Source organism: Agelaius tricolor, unplaced genomic scaffold (genome assembly GCF_023055355.1).
Source record: "Agelaius tricolor isolate 1412-34295 unplaced genomic scaffold, bAgeTri1.0.p SCAF_32, whole genome shotgun sequence".
Lineage (NCBI taxonomy): Eukaryota > Metazoa > Chordata > Aves > Passeriformes > Icteridae > Agelaius > Agelaius tricolor.
In genome coordinates, this window is record NW_027269292.1 from 588,352 (window position 1) to 607,666 (window position 19,315).

Sequence of the window (19,315 nt, forward strand, 5' to 3'; positions counted from 1 at the left end):
CAGGCTTCAAAAGGCGAAGAATCAAGCGCACCACACCGCTAGAGTGTGGGTAAGTTTCAAACTGATAGAAAACAGTACTTTACCACTCTCTTGGCTTGCCACTCATAATTTTTTCTAAAAGAAGGAGTTTTGGACAACTATCTTTTGCTTCTTGCGGAACACTCTGCAGACCTCCGGGCGACTTCTAGAAGAAGATTGGGAAGGATTTCTGTATTTCCACAGTTTCTCCTTAAAATTTTTGTGGAAAAGCATTTTGCGGAGTGTTAGGCGACAACAGAGGCAGAAGACGGAGATACGGAGCTCTGCGAAGCTATGTACCGCTCCCCGGCATCTTTCGGCACAAGCCGCTCTCTGGAACACAGCGCGACCGGCCAAATGATGTAGGCGCAAAGAAGCTGCTTCTTCGCCTCTGGGAGACAGAGAGGGCGGCAGGTTTGGAAAGGCGAGGAATCAAGCGCATCGCACCGCTATAATGTAGGTAAGTTTCAAACTTACAGAAACCAGTACTTTACCACTCTCTTCTCTTTGGCACTCACACTGTAGTCCAATGGAAAGACTTTTGGACCACTAAGTTTTCCTTTTTTCTAAGCACTCAGAAGATCCTCCTGCAACTTCAAGAAAAAGATAGGGGTTCTTTTCTGTCTTGGCGCAATTTTTCCTAGCAAGATATAGAGGAAAACTTTTTGCTGTGTGTCAGGTGACAAAAGAAGCAGAAGACGGAGATACGGAGCTCTCTGGAGCTAAGTGCCGGTCCCGGGCATCTTTCGGCACAAGCCGCTCTGCGGCGATCGCTGCGACGGGGCAAATGCTCTCTGCGCAAAGGAGCCGTTTCGTCGCCTCCGGGAGGCAGAGAGAGTGGCAGGCTTCAAAAGGCGAAGAATCAAGCGCAGCACACCGCTAGAGTGTGCGTAAGTTTCAAACTGATAGAAAACAGTACTTTACCACTCTCTTGGCTTGCCACTCATAATTTTTTCTAAAAGAAGGAGTTTTGGACAACTATCTTTTGCTTCTTGCGGAACACTCTGCAGACCTCCGGGCGACTTCTAGAAGAGGATTGGGACGGATTTCTGTATTTCCACAGTTTCTCCTTAAAATTTTTGTGGAAAAGCATTTTGCGGAGTGTTAGGCGACAACAGAGGCAGAAGAAGGAGATACGGAGCTCTGCGAAGCTATGTACCGCTCCCGGGCATCTTTTGGCTCAAGGTGCTCTACGGAGCTGCCTGCGACCGGCACAAAGCTCTGTGCGCGAAGAAGCCGCTTCTTCGCCTCCGGGAGACAGAGAGAGCGGCAGCTTCCCAACGGCGAACAACCAAGCCGCACCAGAGCAGTATAGTGTGGGTAGCTTTCAAAGTGAGAGAAAACAGTACTTTAGCACTTTCTTGCCTTTTCAATTAACATTCTATTGGAAAAGAAGGCGTTTGGGACAACTATCTTCAGGTTTTTGCTAAAAAGCCTGCAGACCTCCCTGCAACTTCTAGGACAAGATTGGGGATGTTTTCTGTACTGGCACAGTTTCTCCTTGCAAGATATAGTGGAAAAGCTTTTTGCTAAGTGTTAGGTGTCAAGAGAAGCAGAAGACGTACATACGGAGCTCTCCGAAACTAAGTGCCAGTCGTGGGCATCGTCCGGCACAAATTGCCCTCTTGGAACGCGCTGCGACCGGCCCAATACTGTATGCGCGAAGAAGCCGCTTCTTCGCCTCCGGGAGACAGAGAGAGCGGCAGCTTCCCAACGGCGAACAACCAAGCCGCACCAGAGCAGTATAGTGTGGGTAGCATTCAAAGTGAGAGACAACAGTATTTTACCACTCTCTTGGCTTTTGCATTCACATTCTACAGGAAAAGAAGGAGTTTTGGACAACTATTTGTGCTTCTTGCTAAACGCTCTGCAGACGTCCGTGAGACTTCTAGAAGAAGAGATGGGGTGTTTTCTGTACTGGTACCGTTTCTCCTTGGAAGACATAGTGGAAATGCTTTTTGCTATGTGTAAAGTGACAGGAGTGGCAAACGACGGAGATACGCAGCTCTAGGAAGGTAAGTGCCAGTCCCGGGCGTCTTTCGGCACAGGTGCTCTACGGAGCTCCCTGCGACCAGCACAAAGCTCTGTGCGCAACAAAGCCGCTTCTTCGCCTCCGGGAGACCGAGAGAGCGGATGCTGCTGAAAGCGGAAGAACCAAGCCTCACTACACACCCGTGGTGTGGGTAGCTTTCCAACTGAGAGAAAACAGCACCTTACCACTCTCCTGCCTTTTCCACTCACATGCTATTGAAAGGGAGGCGTTTTGGACAACTAATCTTTTGCTTTTTGCCAATCCGTCTGCAGAGGTCCGAGCAATTTTAGAACAGGATATGGGCGGTTTTGTGTACTGGCACAGTTTCTCCTTGCAAGATATAGTGGAAAAGCATTTTGCTGACTGTTAGGCGACAAGAGAGGAAGAAGACGGAGATACAGAGCTCTCCGAAGCTAAGTGTCGGTCCCGGGCATCTTTTGGCACAAGGTGCTCTACGGAGCTGCCTGCGACCAGCACAAAGCTCTGTGTGCAAAAAAGCCGCTTCTTCGCCTCCGGGAGACAGAGAGAGCGGCAGGCTTCAAAAGGCGAAGAATCAAGCGCACCACACCGCTAGAGTGTGGGTAAGTTTCAAACTGATAGAAAACAGTACTTTACCACTCTCTTGGCTTGCCACTCATAATTTTTTCTAAAAGAAGGAGTTTTGGACAACTATCTTTTGCTTCTTGCGGAACACTCTGCAGACCTCCGGGCGACTTCTAGAAGAAGATTGGGAAGGATTTCTGTATTTCCACAGTTTCTCCTTAAAATTTTTGTGGAAAAGCATTTTGCGGAGTGTTAGGCGACAACAGAGGCAGAAGACGGAGATACGGAGCTCTGCGAAGCTATGTACCGCTCCCCGGCATCTTTCGGCACAAGCCGCTCTCTGGAACACAGCGCGACCGGCCAAATGATGTAGGCGCAAAGAAGCTGCTTCTTCGCCTCTGGGAGACAGAGAGGGCGGCAGGTTTGGAAAGGCGAGGAATCAAGCGCATCGCACCGCTATAATGTAGGTAAGTTTCAAACTTACAGAAACCAGTACTTTACCACTCTCTTCTCTTTGGCACTCACACTGTAGTCCAATGGAAAGACTTTTGGACCACTAAGTTTTCCTTTTTTCTAAGCACTCAGAAGATCCTCCTGCAACTTCAAGAAAAAGATAGGGGTTCTTTTCTGTCTTGGCGCAATTTTTCCTAGCAAGATATAGAGGAAAACTTTTTGCGGTGTGTCAGGTGACAAAAGAAGCAGAAGACGGAGATACGGAGCTCTCTGGAGCTAAGTGCCGGTCCCGGGCATCTTTCGGCACAAGCCGCTCTGCGGCGATCGCTGCGACGGGGCAAATGCTCTCTGCGCAAAGGAGCCGTTTCGTCGCCTCCGGGAGACAGAGAGAGCGGCAGGCTTCAAAAGGCGAAGAATCAAGCGCAGCACACCGCTAGAGTGTGCGTAAGTTTCAAACTGATAGAAAACAGTACTTTACCACTCTCTTGGCTTGCCACTCATAATTTTTTCTAAAAGAAGGAGTTTTGGACAACTATCTTTTGCTTCTTGCGGAACACTCTGCAGACCTCCGTGCGACTTCTAGAAGAGGATTGGGACGGATTTCTGTATTTCCACAGTTTCTCCTTAAAATTTTTGTGGAAAAGCATTTTGCGGAGTGTTAGGCGACAACAGAGGCAGAAGAAGGAGATACGGAGCTCTGCGAAGCTATGTACCGCTCCCGGGCATCTTTTGGCTCAAGGTGCTCTACGGAGCTGCCTGCGACCGGCACAAAGCTCTGTGCGCGAAGAAGCCGCTCTTCGCCTGCAGGAGACAGAGAGAGAGGCAGCTTCCCAAAGGCGAACAACCAAGCCGCACCAGACCAGTATAGTGTGGGTAGCTTTCAAAGTGAGAGAAAACAGTACTTTAGCACTTTCTTGCCTTTTCAATTCATATTCTATTGGAAAAGAAGGCGTTTGGGACAACTATCTTCAGCTTTTTGCTAAACAGTCTGCAGACCTCCCTGCAACTTCTAGGACAAGATTGGGGATGTTTTCTGTACTGGCACAGTTTCTCCTTGCAAGATATAGTGGAAAAGCATTTTGCTGACGACAAGAGAGGAAGAAGACGGAGATACAGAGCTCTCCGAAGCTAAGTGTCGGTCCCGGGCATCTTTTGGCAGAAGGTGCTCTACGGAGCTGCCTGCGACCAGCACAAAGCTCTGTGTGCAAAAAAGCCGCTTCTTCGCCTCCGGGAGACAGAGAGAGCGGCAGGCTTCAAAAGGCGAAGAATCAAGCGCACCACACCGCTAGAGTGTGGGTAAGTTTCAAACTGATAGAAAACAGTACTTTACCACTCTCTTGGCTTGCCACTCATAATTTTTTCTAAAAGAAGGAGTTTTGGACAACTATCTTTTGCTTCTTGCGGAACACTCTGCAGACCTCCGGGCGACTTCTAGAAGAAGATTGGGAAGGATTTCTGTATTTCCACAGTTTCTCCTTAAAATTTTTGTGGAAAAGCATTTTGCTGAGTGTTAGGCGACAACAGAGGCAGAAGACGGAGATACGGAGCTCTGCGAAGCTATGTACCGCTCCCCGGCATCTTTCGGCACAAGCCGCTCTCTGGAACACAGCGCGACCGGCCAAATGATGTAGGCGCAAAGAAGCTGCTTCTTCGCCTCTGGGAGACAGAGAGGGCGGCAGGTTTGGAAAGGCGAGGAATCAAGCGCATCGCACTGATATAATGTAGGTAAGTTTCAAACTTACAGAAACCAGTACTTTACCACTCTCTTCTCTTTGGCACTCACATTCTAGTCCAATGGAAAGAGTTTTGGACCACTACGTTTTCCTTTTTTCTAAGCACTCAGAAGATCCTCCTGCAACTTCAAGAAAAAGATAGGGGTTCTTTTCTGTCTTGGCGCAATTTTTCCTAGCAAGATATAGAGGAAAACTTTTTGCTGTGTGTCAGGCGACAAAAGAAGCAGAAGACGGAGATACGGAGCTCTCTGGAGCTAAGTGCCGGTCCCGGGCATCTTTCGGCACAAGCCGCTCTGCGGCGATCGCTGCGACGGGGCAAATGCTCTCTGCGCAAAGGAGCCGTTTCGTCGCCTCCGGGAGGCAGAGAGAGCGGCAGGCTTCAAAAGGCGAAGAATCAAGCGCAGCACACCGCTAGAGTGTGCGTAAGTTTCAAACTGATAGAAAACAGTACTTTACCACTCTCTTGGCTTGCCACTCATAATTTTTTCTAAAAGAAGGAGTTTTGGACAACTATCTTTTGCTTCTTGCGGAACACTCTGCAGACCTCCGTGCGACTTCTAGAAGAGGATTGGGAAGGATTTCTGTATTTCCACAGTTTCTCCTTAAAATTTTTGTGGAAAAGCATTTTGCGGAGTGTTAGGCGACAACAGAGGCAGAAGAAGGAGATACGGAGCTCTGCGAAGCTATGTACCGCTCCCGGGCATCTTTTGGCTCAAGGTGCTCTACGGAGCTGCCTGCGACCGGCACAAAGCTCTGTGCGCGAAGAAGCCGCTCTTCGCCTGCAGGAGACAGAGAGAGAGGCAGCTTCCCAAAGGCGAACAACCAAGCCGCACCAGACCAGTATAGTGTGGGTAGCTTTCAAAGTGAGAGAAAACAGTACTTTAGCACTTTCTTGCCTTTTCAATTCATATTCTATTGGAAAAGAAGGCGTTTGGGACAACTATCTTCAGCTTTTTGCTAAACAGTCTGCAGACCTCCCTGCAACTTCTAGGACAAGATTGGGGATGTTTTCTGTACTGGCACAGTTTCTCCTTGCAAGATATAGTGGAAAAGCATTTTGCTAAGTGTTAGGTGTCAAGAGAAGCAGAAGACGTAGATACGGAGCTCTCCGAAACTAAGTGCCAGTCGTGGGCACCGTCCGGCGCAAAGCGCCCTCTTGGAACGCGCTGCGACCGGCCCAATACTGTATGCGCGAAGAAGCCGCTTTTTCGCCTGCAGGAGACAGAGAGAGCGGCAGCTTCCCAACGGCGAACAACCAAGCCGCACCAGAGCAGTATAGTGTGGGTAGCTTTCAAAGTGAGAGAAAACAGTACTTTAGCACTTTCTTGCCTTTTCAATTAACATTCTATTGGAAAAGAAGGCGTTTGGGACAACTATCTTCAGGTTTTTGCTAAAAAGCCTGCAGACCTCCTTGCAACATCTAGAGCAAGATTGGGGATGTTTTCTGTACTGGCACAGTTTCTCCTTGCAAGATATAGTGGAAAAGCTTTTTGCTATGTGTTAGGTGACAAGAGAGGCAGAAGACGAAGATACGCAGCTGTATGAAGTGAAGAGCCGGTCTGGCGTCTTTTGACACAAGGCGCTCTCTGGAACGCACCGCAACCGGCCAAAGACTGTATGCGCGAAGAAGCCGCTTTTTCGCCTGCAGGAGACAGAGAGAGCGGCAGCTTCCCAACGGCGAACAACCAAGCCGCACCAGAGCAGTATAGTGTGGGTAGCATTCAAAGTGAGAGACAACAGTATTTTACCACTCTCTTGGCTTTTGCATTCACATTCTACAGGAAAAGAAGGAGTTTTGGACAACTATTTGTGCTTCTTGCTAAACGCTCTGCAGACGTCCGTGAGACTTCTAGAAGAAGAGATGGGGTGTTTTCTGTACTGGTACCGTTTCTCCTTGGAAGACACAGTGGAAATGCTTTTTGCTATGTGTAAAGTGACAGGAGTGGCAAACGACGGAGATACGCAGCTCTAGGAAGGTAAGTGCCAGTCCCGGGCGTCTTTCGGCACAGGTGCTCTACGGAGCTCCCTGCGACCAGCACAAAGCTCTGTGCGCAACAAAGCCGCTTCTTCGCCTCCGGGAGACCGAGAGAGCGGATGCTGCTGAAAGCGGAAGAACCAAGCCTCACTACACACCCGTGGTGTGGGTAGCTTTCCAACTGAGAGAAAACAGCACCTTACCACTCTCCTGCCTTTTCCACTCACATGCTATTGAAAGGGAGGCGTTTTGGACAACTAATCTTTTGCTTTTTGCCAATCCGTCTGCAGAGGTCCGAGCAATTTTAGAACAGGATATGGGCGGTTTTGTGTACTGGCACAGTTTCTCCTTGCAAGATATAGTGGAAAAGCATTTTGCTGACGACAAGAGAGGAAGAAGACGGAGATACAGAGCTCTCCGAAGCTAAGTGTCGGTCCCGGGCATCTTTTGGCAGAAGGTGCTCTACGGAGCTGCCTGCGACCAGCACAAAGCTCTGTGTGCAAAAAAGCCGCTTCTTCGCCTCCGGGAGACAGAGAGAGCGGCAGGCTTCAAAAGGCGAAGAATCAAGCGCACCACACCGCTAGAGTGTGGGTAAGTTTCAAACTGATAGAAAACAGTACTTTACCACTCTCTTGGCTTGCCACTCATAATTTTTTCTAAAAGAAGGAGTTTTGGACAACTATCTTTTGCTTCTTGCGGAACACTCTGCAGACCTCCGGGCGACTTCTAGAAGAAGATTGGGAAGGATTTCTGTATTTCCACAGTTTCTCCTTAAAATTTTTGTGGAAAAGCATTTTGCGGAGTGTTAGGCGACAACAGAGGCAGAAGACGGAGATACGGAGCTCTGCGAAGCTATGTACCGCTCCCCGGCATCTTTCGGCACAAGCCGCTCTCTGGAACACAGCGCGACCGGCCAAATGATGTAGGCGCAAAGAAGCTGCTTCTTCGCCTCTGGGAGACAGAGAGGGCGGCAGGTTTGGAAAGGCGAGGAATCAAGCGCATCGCACCGCTATAATGTAGGTAAGTTTCAAACTTACAGAAACCAGTACTTTACCACTCTCTTCTCTTTGGCACTCACACTGTAGTCCAATGGAAAGACTTTTGGACCACTAAGTTTTCCTTTTTTCTAAGCACTCAGAAGATCCTCCTGCAACTTCAAGAAAAAGATAGGGGTTCTTTTCTGTCTTGGCGCAATTTTTCCTAGCAAGATATAGAGGAAAACTTTTTGCGGTGTGTCAGGTGACAAAAGAAGCAGAAGACGGAGATACGGAGCTCTCTGGAGCTAAGTGCCGGTCCCGGGCATCTTTCGGCACAAGCCGCTCTGCGGCGATCGCTGCGACGGGGCAAATGCTCTCTGCGCAAAGGAGCCGTTTCGTCGCCTCCGGGAGGCAGAGAGAGCGGCAGGCTTCAAAAGGCGAAGAATCAAGCGCAGCACACCGCTAGAGTGTGCGTAAGTTTCAAACTGATAGAAAACAGTACTTTACCACTCTCTTGGCTTGCCACTCATAATTTTTTCTAAAAGAAGGAGTTTTGGACAACTATCTTTTGCTTCTTGCGGAACACTCTGCAGACCTCCGGGCGACTTCTAGAAGAGGATTGGGACGGATTTCTGTATTTCCACAGTTTCTCCTTAAAATTTTTGTGGAAAAGCATTTTGCGGAGTGTTAGGCGACAACAGAGGCAGAAGAAGGAGATACGGAGCTCTGCGAAGCTATGTACCGCTCCCGGGCATCTTTTGGCTCAAGGTGCTCTACGGAGCTGCCTGCGACCGGCACAAAGCTCTGTGCGCGAAGAAGCCGCTTCTTCGCCTCCGGGAGACAGAGAGAGCGGCAGCTTCCCAACGGCGAACAACCAAGCCGCACCAGAGCAGTATAGTGTGGGTAGCTTTCAAAGTGAGAGAAAACAGTACTTTAGCACTTTCTTGCCTTTTCAATTAACATTCTATTGGAAAAGAAGGCGTTTGGGACAACTATCTTCAGGTTTTTGCTAAAAAGCCTGCAGACCTCCCTGCAACTTCTAGGACAAGATTGGGGATGTTTTCTGTACTGGCACAGTTTCTCCTTGCAAGATATAGTGGAAAAGCTTTTTGCTAAGTGTTAGGTGTCAAGAGAAGCAGAAGACGTACATACGGAGCTCTCCGAAACTAAGTGCCAGTCGTGGGCATCGTCCGGCACAAATTGCCCTCTTGGAACGCGCTGCGACCGGCCCAATACTGTATGCGCGAAGAAGCCGCTTCTTCGCCTCCGGGAGACAGAGAGAGCGGCAGCTTCCCAACGGCGAACAACCAAGCCGCACCAGAGCAGTATAGTGTGGGTAGCATTCAAAGTGAGAGACAACAGTATTTTACCACTCTCTTGGCTTTTGCATTCACATTCTACAGGAAAAGAAGGAGTTTTGGACAACTATTTGTGCTTCTTGCTAAACGCTCTGCAGACGTCCGTGAGACTTCTAGAAGAAGAGATGGGGTGTTTTCTGTACTGGTACCGTTTCTCCTTGGAAGACATAGTGGAAATGCTTTTTGCTATGTGTAAAGTGACAGGAGTGGCAAACGACGGAGATACGCAGCTCTAGGAAGGTAAGTGCCAGTCCCGGGCGTCTTTCGGCACAGGTGCTCTACGGAGCTCCCTGCGACCAGCACAAAGCTCTGTGCGCAACAAAGCCGCTTCTTCGCCTCCGGGAGACCGAGAGAGCGGATGCTGCTGAAAGCGGAAGAACCAAGCCTCACTACACACCCGTGGTGTGGGTAGCTTTCCAACTGAGAGAAAACAGCACCTTACCACTCTCCTGCCTTTTCCACTCACATGCTATTGAAAGGGAGGCGTTTTGGACAACTAATCTTTTGCTTTTTGCCAATCCGTCTGCAGAGGTCCGAGCAATTTTAGAACAGGATATGGGCGGTTTTGTGTACTGGCACAGTTTCTCCTTGCAAGATATAGTGGAAAAGCATTTTGCTGACTGTTAGGCGACAAGAGAGGAAGAAGACGGAGATACAGAGCTCTCCGAAGCTAAGTGTCGGTCCCGGGCATCTTTTGGCACAAGGTGCTCTACGGAGCTGCCTGCGACCAGCACAAAGCTCTGTGTGCAAAAAAGCCGCTTCTTCGCCTCCGGGAGACAGAGAGAGCGGCAGGCTTCAAAAGGCGAAGAATCAAGCGCACCACACCGCTAGAGTGTGGGTAAGTTTCAAACTGATAGAAAACAGTACTTTACCACTCTCTTGGCTTGCCACTCATAATTTTTTCTAAAAGAAGGAGTTTTGGACAACTATCTTTTGCTTCTTGCGGAACACTCTGCAGACCTCCGGGCGACTTCTAGAAGAAGATTGGGAAGGATTTCTGTATTTCCACAGTTTCTCCTTAAAATTTTTGTGGAAAAGCATTTTGCGGAGTGTTAGGCGACAACAGAGGCAGAAGACGGAGATACGGAGCTCTGCGAAGCTATGTACCGCTCCCCGGCATCTTTCGGCACAAGCCGCTCTCTGGAACACAGCGCGACCGGCCAAATGATGTAGGCGCAAAGAAGCTGCTTCTTCGCCTCTGGGAGACAGAGAGGGCGGCAGGTTTGGAAAGGCGAGGAATCAAGCGCATCGCACCGCTATAATGTAGGTAAGTTTCAAACTTACAGAAACCAGTACTTTACCACTCTCTTCTCTTTGGCACTCACACTGTAGTCCAATGGAAAGACTTTTGGACCACTAAGTTTTCCTTTTTTCTAAGCACTCAGAAGATCCTCCTGCAACTTCAAGAAAAAGATAGGGGTTCTTTTCTGTCTTGGCGCAATTTTTCCTAGCAAGATATAGAGGAAAACTTTTTGCGGTGTGTCAGGTGACAAAAGAAGCAGAAGACGGAGATACGGAGCTCTCTGGAGCTAAGTGCCGGTCCCGGGCATCTTTCGGCACAAGCCGCTCTGCGGCGATCGCTGCGACGGGGCAAATGCTCTCTGCGCAAAGGAGCCGTTTCGTCGCCTCCGGGAGACAGAGAGAGCGGCAGGCTTCAAAAGGCGAAGAATCAAGCGCAGCACACCGCTAGAGTGTGCGTAAGTTTCAAACTGATAGAAAACAGTACTTTACCACTCTCTTGGCTTGCCACTCATAATTTTTTCTAAAAGAAGGAGTTTTGGACAACTATCTTTTGCTTCTTGCGGAACACTCTGCAGACCTCCGTGCGACTTCTAGAAGAGGATTGGGACGGATTTCTGTATTTCCACAGTTTCTCCTTAAAATTTTTGTGGAAAAGCATTTTGCGGAGTGTTAGGCGACAACAGAGGCAGAAGAAGGAGATACGGAGCTCTGCGAAGCTATGTACCGCTCCCGGGCATCTTTTGGCTCAAGGTGCTCTACGGAGCTGCCTGCGACCGGCACAAAGCTCTGTGCGCGAAGAAGCCGCTCTTCGCCTGCAGGAGACAGAGAGAGAGGCAGCTTCCCAAAGGCGAACAACCAAGCCGCACCAGACCAGTATAGTGTGGGTAGCTTTCAAAGTGAGAGAAAACAGTACTTTAGCACTTTCTTGCCTTTTCAATTCATATTCTATTGGAAAAGAAGGCGTTTGGGACAACTATCTTCAGCTTTTTGCTAAACAGTCTGCAGACCTCCCTGCAACTTCTAGGACAAGATTGGGGATGTTTTCTGTACTGGCACAGTTTCTCCTTGCAAGATATAGTGGAAAAGCATTTTGCTAAGTGTTAGGTGTCAAGAGAAGCAGAAGACGTAGATACGGAGCTCTCCGAAACTAAGTGCCAGTCGTGGGCACCGTCCGGCGCAAAGCGCCCTCTTGGAACGCGCTGCGACCGGCCCAATACTGTATGCGCGAAGAAGCCGCTTTTTCGCCTGCAGGAGACAGAGAGAGCGGCAGCTTCCCAACGGCGAACAACCAAGCCGCACCAGACCAGTATAGTGTGGGTAGCTTTCAAAGTGAGAGAAAACAGTACTTTAGCACTTTCTTGCCTTTTCAATTAACATTCTATTGGAAAAGAAGGCGTTTGGGACAACTATCTTCAGGTTTTTGCTAAAAAGCCTGCAGACCTCCTTGCAACATCTAGAGCAAGATTGTGGATGTTTTCTGTACTGGCACAGTTTCTCCTTGCAAGATATAGTGGAAAAGCTTTTTGCTATGTGTTAGGTGACAAGAGAGGCAGAAGACGAAGATACGCAGCTGTATGAAGTGAAGAGCCGGTCTGGCGTCTTTTGACACAAGGCGCTCTCTGGAACGCACCGCAACCGGCCAAAGACTGTATGCGCGAAGAAGCCGCTTTTTCGCCTGCAGGAGACAGAGAGAGCGGCAGCTTCCCAACGGCGAACAACCAAGCCGCACCAGAGCAGTATAGTGTGGGTAGCATTCAAAGTGAGAGACAACAGTATTTTACCACTCTCTTGGCTTTTGCATTCACATTCTACAGGAAAAGAAGGAGTTTTGGACAACTATTTGTGCTTCTTGCTAAACGCTCTGCAGACGTCCGTGAGACTTCTAGAAGAAGAGATGGGGTGTTTTCTGTACTGGTACCGTTTCTCCTTGGAAGACATAGTGGAAATGCTTTTTGCTATGTGTAAAGTGACAGGAGTGGCAAACGACGGAGATACGCAGCTCTAGGAAGGTAAGTGCCAGTCCCGGGCGTCTTTCGGCACAGGTGCTCTACGGAGCTCCCTGCGACCAGCACAAAGCTCTGTGCGCAAAAAAGCCGCTTCTTCGCCTCCGGGAGACCGAGAGAGCGGATGCTGCTGAAAGCGGAAGAACCAAGCCTCACTACACACCCGTGGTGTGGGTAGCTTTCCAACTGAGAGAAAACAGCACCTTACCACTCTCCTGCCTTTTCCACTCACATGCTATTGAAAGGGAGGCGTTTTGGACAACTAATCTTTTGCTTTTTGCCAATCCGTCTGCAGAGGTCCGAGCAATTTTAGAACAGGATATGGGCGGTTTTGTGTACTGGCACAGTTTCTCCTTGCAAGATATAGTGGAAAAGCATTTTGCTGACGACAAGAGAGGAAGAAGACGGAGATACAGAGCTCTCCGAAGCTAAGTGTCGGTCCCGGGCATCTTTTGGCAGAAGGTGCTCTACGGAGCTGCCTGCGACCAGCACAAAGCTCTGTGTGCAAAAAAGCCGCTTCTTCGCCTCCGGGAGACAGAGAGAGCGGCAGGCTTCAAAAGGCGAAGAATCAAGCGCACCACACCGCTAGAGTGTGGGTAAGTTTCAAACTGATAGAAAACAGTACTTTACCACTCTCTTGGCTTGCCACTCTTAATTTTTTCTAAAAGAAGGAGTTTTGGACAACTATCTTTTGCTTCTTGCGGAACACTCTGCAGACCTCCGGGCGACTTCTAGAAGAAGATTGGGAAGGATTTCTGTATTTCCACAGTTTCTCCTTAAAATTTTTGTGGAAAAGCATTTTGCGGAGTGTTAGGCGACAACAGAGGCAGAAGACGGAGATACGGAGCTCTGCGAAGCTATGTACCGCTCCCCGGCATCTTTCGGCACAAGCCGCTCTCTGGAACACAGCGCGACCGGCCAAATGATGTAGGCGCAAAGAAGCTGCTTCTTCGCCTCTGGGAGACAGAGAGGGCGGCAGGTTTGGAAAGGCGAGGAATCAAGCGCATCGCACTGATATAATGTAGGTAAGTTTCAAACTTACAGAAACCAGTACTTTACCACTCTCTTCTCTTTGGCACTCACACTGTAGTCCAATGGAAAGACTTTTGGACCACTAAGTTTTCCTTTTTTCTAAGCACTCAGAAGATCCTCCTGCAACTTCAAGAAAAAGATAGGGGTTCTTTTCTGTCTTGGCGCAATTTTTCCTAGCAAGATATAGAGGAAAACTTTTTGCTGTGTGTCAGGCGACAAAAGAAGCAGAAGACGGAGATACGGAGCTCTCTGGAGCTAAGTGCCGGTCCCGGGCATCTTTCGGCACAAGCCGCTCTGCGGCGATCGCTGCGACGGGGCAAATGCTCTCTGCGCAAAGGAGCCGTTTCGTCGCCTCCGGGAGGCAGAGAGAGCGGCAGGCTTCAAAAGGCGAAGAATCAAGCGCAGCACACCGCTAGAGTGTGCGTAAGTTTCAAACTGATAGAAAACAGTACTTTACCACTCTCTTGGCTTGCCACTCATAATTTTTTCTAAAAGAAGGAGTTTTGGACAACTATCTTTTGCTTCTTGCGGAACACTCTGCAGACCTCCGTGCGACTTCTAGAAGAGGATTGGGAAGGATTTCTGTATTTCCACAGTTTCTCCTTAAAATTTTTGTGGAAAAGCATTTTGCGGAGTGTTAGGCGACAACAGAGGCAGAAGAAGGAGATACGGAGCTCTGCGAAGCTATGTACCGCTCCCGGGCATCTTTTGGCTCAAGGTGCTCTACGGAGCTGCCTGCGACCGGCACAAAGCTCTGTGCGCGAAGAAGCCGCTTTTTCGCCTGCAGGAGACAGAGAGAGCGGCAGCTTCCCAACGGCGAACAACCAAGCCGCACCAGACCAGTATAGTGTGGGTAGCTTTCAAAGTGAGAGAAAACAGTACTTTAGCACTTTCTTGCCTTTTCAATTCATATTCTATTGGAAAAGAAGGCGTTTGGGACAACTATCTTCAGCTTTTTGCTAAACAGTCTGCAGACCTCCCTGCAACTTCTAGGACAAGATTGGGGATGTTTTCTGTACTGGCACAGTTTCTCCTTGCAAGATATAGTGGAAAAGCATTTTGCTAAGTGTTAGGTGTCAAGAGAAGCAGAAGACGTAGATACGGAGCTCTCCGAAACTAAGTGCCAGTCGTGGGCACCGTCCGGCGCAAAGCGCCCTCTTGGAACGCGCTGCGACCGGCCCAATACTGTATGCGCGAAGAAGCCGCTTTTTCGCCTGCAGGAGACAGAGAGAGCGGCAGCTTCCCAACGGCGAACAACCAAGCCGCACCAGAGCAGTATAGTGTGGGTAGCTTTCAAAGTGAGAGAAAACAGTACTTTAGCACTTTCTTGCCTTTTCAATTAACATTCTATTGGAAAAGAAGGCGTTTGGGACAACTATCTTCAGGTTTTTGCTAAAAAGCCTGCAGACCTCCTTGCAACATCTAGAGCAAGATTGGGGATGTTTTCTGTACTGGCACAGTTTCTCCTTGCAAGATATAGTGGAAAAGCTTTTTGCTATGTGTTAGGTGACAAGAGAGGCAGAAGACGAAGATACGCAGCTGTATGAAGTGAAGAGCCGGTCTGGCGTCTTTTGACACAAGGCGCTCTCTGGAACGCACCGCAACCGGCCAAAGACTGTATGCGCGAAGAAGCCGCTTTTTCGCCTGCAGGAGACAGAGAGAGCGGCAGCTTCCCAACGGCGAACAACCAAGCCGCACCAGAGCAGTATAGTGTGGGTAGCATTCAAAGTGAGAGACAACAGTATTTTACCACTCTCTTGGCTTTTGCATTCACATTCTACAGGAAAAGAAGGAGTTTTGGACAACTATTTGTGCTTCTTGCTAAACGCTCTGCAGACGTCCGTGAGACTTCTAGAAGAAGAGATGGGGTGTTTTCTGTACTGGTACCGTTTCTCCTTGGAAGACACAGTGGAAATGCTTTTTGCTATGTGTAAAGTGACAGGAGTGGCAAAGGACGGAGATACGCAGCTCTAGGAAGGTAAGTGCCAGTCCCGGGCGTCTTTCGGCACAGGTGCTCTACGGAGCTCCCTGCGACCAGCACAAAGCTCTGTGCGCAACAAAGCCGCTTCTTCGCCTCCGGGAGACCGAGAGAGCGGATGCTGCTGAAAGCGGAAGAACCAAGCCTCACTACACACCCGTGGTGTGGGTAGCTTTCCAACTGAGAGAAAACAGCACCTTACCACTCTCCTGCCTTTTCCACTCACATGCTATTGAAAGGGAGGCGTTTTGGACAACTAATCTTTTGCTTTTTGCCAATCCGTCTGCAGAGGTCCGAGCAATTTTAGAACAGGATATGGGCGGTTTTGTGTACTGGCACAGTTTCTCCTTGCAAGATATAGTGGAAAAGCATTTTGCTGACGACAAGAGAGGAAGAAGACGGAGATACAGAGCTCTCCGAAGCTAAGTGTCGGTCCCGGGCATCTTTTGGCAGAAGGTGCTCTACGGAGCTGCCTGCGACCAGCACAAAGCTCTGTGTGCAAAAAAGCCGCTTCTTCGCCTCCGGGAGACAGAGAGAGCGGCAGGCTTCAAAAGGCGAAGAATCAAGCGCACCACACCGCTAGAGTGTGGGTAAGTTTCAAACTGATAGAAAACAGTACTTTACCACTCTCTTGGCTTGCCACTCATAATTTTTTCTAAAAGAAGGAGTTTTGGACAACTATCTTTTGCTTCTTGCGGAACACTCTGCAGACCTCCGGGCGACTTCTAGAAGAAGATTGGGAAGGATTTCTGTATTTCCACAGTTTCTCCTTAAAATTTTTGTGGAAAAGCATTTTGCGGAGTGTTAGGCGACAACAGAGGCAGAAGACGGAGATACGGAGCTCTGCGAAGCTATGTACCGCTCCCCGGCATCTTTCGGCACAAGCCGCTCTCTGGAACACAGCGCGACCGGCCAAATGATGTAGGCGCAAAGAAGCTGCTTCTTCGCCTCTGGGAGACAGAGAGGGCGGCAGGTTTGGAAAGGCGAGGAATCAAGCGCATCGCACCGCTATAATGTAGGTAAGTTTCAAACTTACAGAAACCAGTACTTTACCACTCTCTTCTCTTTGGCACTCACACTGTAGTCCAATGGAAAGACTTTTGGACCACTAAGTTTTCCTTTTTTCTAAGCACTCAGAAGATCCTCCTGCAACTTCAAGAAAAAGATAGGGGTTCTTTTCTGTCTTGGCGCAATTTTTCCTAGCAAGATATAGAGGAAAACTTTTTGCGGTGTGTCAGGTGACAAAAGAAGCAGAAGACGGAGATACGGAGCTCTCTGGAGCTAAGTGCCGGTCCCGGGCATCTTTCGGCACAAGCCGCTCTGCGGCGATCGCTGCGACGGGGCAAATGCTCTCTGCGCAAAGGAGCCGTTTCGTCGCCTCCGGGAGGCAGAGAGAGCGGCAGGCTTCAAAAGGCGAAGAATCAAGCGCAGCACACCGCTAGAGTGTGCGTAAGTTTCAAACTGATAGAAAACAGTACTTTACCACTCTCTTGGCTTGCCACTCATAATTTTTTCTAAAAGAAGGAGTTTTGGACAACTATCTTTTGCTTCTTGCGGAACACTCTGCAGACCTCCGTGCGACTTCTAGAAGAGGATTGGGACGGATTTCTGTATTTCCACAGTTTCTCCTTAAAATTTTTGAGGAAAAGCATTTTGCGGAGTGTTAGGCGACAACAGAGGCAGAAGAAGGAGATACGGAGCTCTGCGAAGCTATGTACCGCTCCCGGGCATCTTTTGGCTCAAGGTGCTCTACGGAGCTGCCTGCGACCGGCACAAAGCTCTGTGCGCGAAGAAGCCGCTTCTTCGCCTCCGGGAGACAGAGAGAGCGGCAGCTTCCCAACGGCGAACAACCAAGCCGCACCAGAGCAGTATAGTGTGGGTAGCTTTCAAAGTGAGAGAAAACAGTACTTTAGCACTTTCTTGCCTTTTCAATTAACATTCTATTGGAAAAGAAGGCGTTTGGGACAACTATCTTCAGGTTTTTGCTAAAAAGCCTGCAGACCTCCCTGCAACTTCTAGGACAAGATTGGGGATGTTTTCTGTACTGGCACAGTTTCTCCTTGCAAGATATAGTGGAAAAGCTTTTTGCTAAGTGTTAGGTGTCAAGAGAAGCAGAAGACGTACATACGGAGCTCTCCGAAACTAAGTGCCAGTCGTGGGCATCGTCCGGCACAAATTGCCCTCTTGGAACGCGCTGCGACCGGCCCAATACTGTATGCGCGAAGAAGCCGCTTCTTCGCCTCCGGGAGACAGAGAGAGCGGCAGCTTCCCAACGGCGAACAACCAAGCCGCACCAGAGCAGTATAGTGTGGGTAGCATTCAAAGTGAGAGACAACAGTATTTTACCACTCTCTTGGCTTTTGCATTCACATTCTACAGGAAAAGAAGGAGTTTTGGACAACTATTTGTGCTTCTTGCTAAACGCTCTGCAGACGTCCGTGAGACTTCTAGAAGAAGAGATGGGGTGTTTTCTGTACTGGTACCGTTTCTCCTTGGAAGACATAGTGGAAATGCTTTTTGCTATGTGTAAAGTGACAGGAGTGGCAAACGACGGAGATACGCAGCTCTAGGAAGGTAAGTGCCAGTCCCGGGCGTCTTTCGGCACAGGTGCTCTACGGAGCTCCCTGCGACCAGCACAAAGCTCTGTGCGCAAAAAAGCCGCTTCTTCGCCTCCGGGAGACCCAGAGAGCGGATGCTGCTGAAAGCGGAAGAACCAAGCCTCACTACACACCCGTGGTGTGGGTAGCTTTCCAACTGAGAGAAAACAGCACCTTACCACTCTCCTGCCTTTTCCACTCACATGCTATTGAAAGGGAGGCGTTTTGGACAACTAATCTTTTGCTTTTTGCCAATCCGTCTGCAGAGGTCCGAGCAATTTTAGAACAGGATATGGGCGGTTTTGTGTACTGGCACAGTTTCTCCTTGCAAGATATAGTGGAAAAGCATTTTGCTGACGACAAGAGAGGAAGAAGACGGAGATACAGAGCTCTCCGAAGCTAAGTGTCGGTCCCGGGCATCTTTTGGCACAAGGTGCTCTACGGAGCTGCCTGCGACCAGCACAAAGCTCTGTGTGCAAAAAAGCCGCTTCTTCGCCTCCGGGAGACAGAGAGAGCGGCAGGCTTCAAAAGGCGAAGAATCAAGCGCACCACACCGCTAGAGTGTGCGTAAGTTTCAAACTGATAGAAAACAGTACTTTACCACTCTCTTGGCTTGCCACTCATAATTTTTTCTAAAAGAAGGAGTTTTGGACAACTATCTTTTGCTTCTTGCGGAACACTCTGCAGACCTCCGGGCGACTTCTAGAAGAAGATTGGGAAGGATTTCTGTATTTCCACAGTTTCTCCTTAAAATTTTTGTGGAAAAGCATTTTGCGGAGTGTTAGGCGACAACAGAGGCAGAAGACGGAGATACGGAGCTCTGCGAAGCTATGTACCGCTCCCCGGCATCTTTCGGCACAAGCCGCTCTCTGGAACACAGCGCGACCGGCCAAATGATGTAGGCGCAAAGAAGCTGCTTCTTCGCCTCTGGGAGACAGAGAGGGCGGCAGGTTTGGAAAGGCGAGGAATCAAGCGCATCGCACTGATATAATGTAGGTAAGTTTCAAACTTACAGAAACCAGTACTTTACCACTCTCTTCTCTTTGGCACTCACACTGTAGTCCAATGGAAAGACTTTTGGACCACTAAGTTTTCCTTTTTTCTAAGCACTCAGAAGATCCTCCTGCAACTTCAAGAAAAAGATAGGGGTTCTTTTCTGTCTTGGCGCAATTTTTCCTAGCAAGATATAGAGGAAAACTTTTTGCTGTGTGTCAGGCGACAAAAGAAGCAGAAGACGGAGATACGGAGCTCTCTGGAGCTAAGTGCCGGTCCCGGGCATCTTTCGGCACAAGCCGCTCTGCGGCGATCGCTGCGACGGGGCAAATGCTCTCTGCGCAAAGGAGCCGTTTCGTCGCCTCCGGGAGGCAGAGAGAG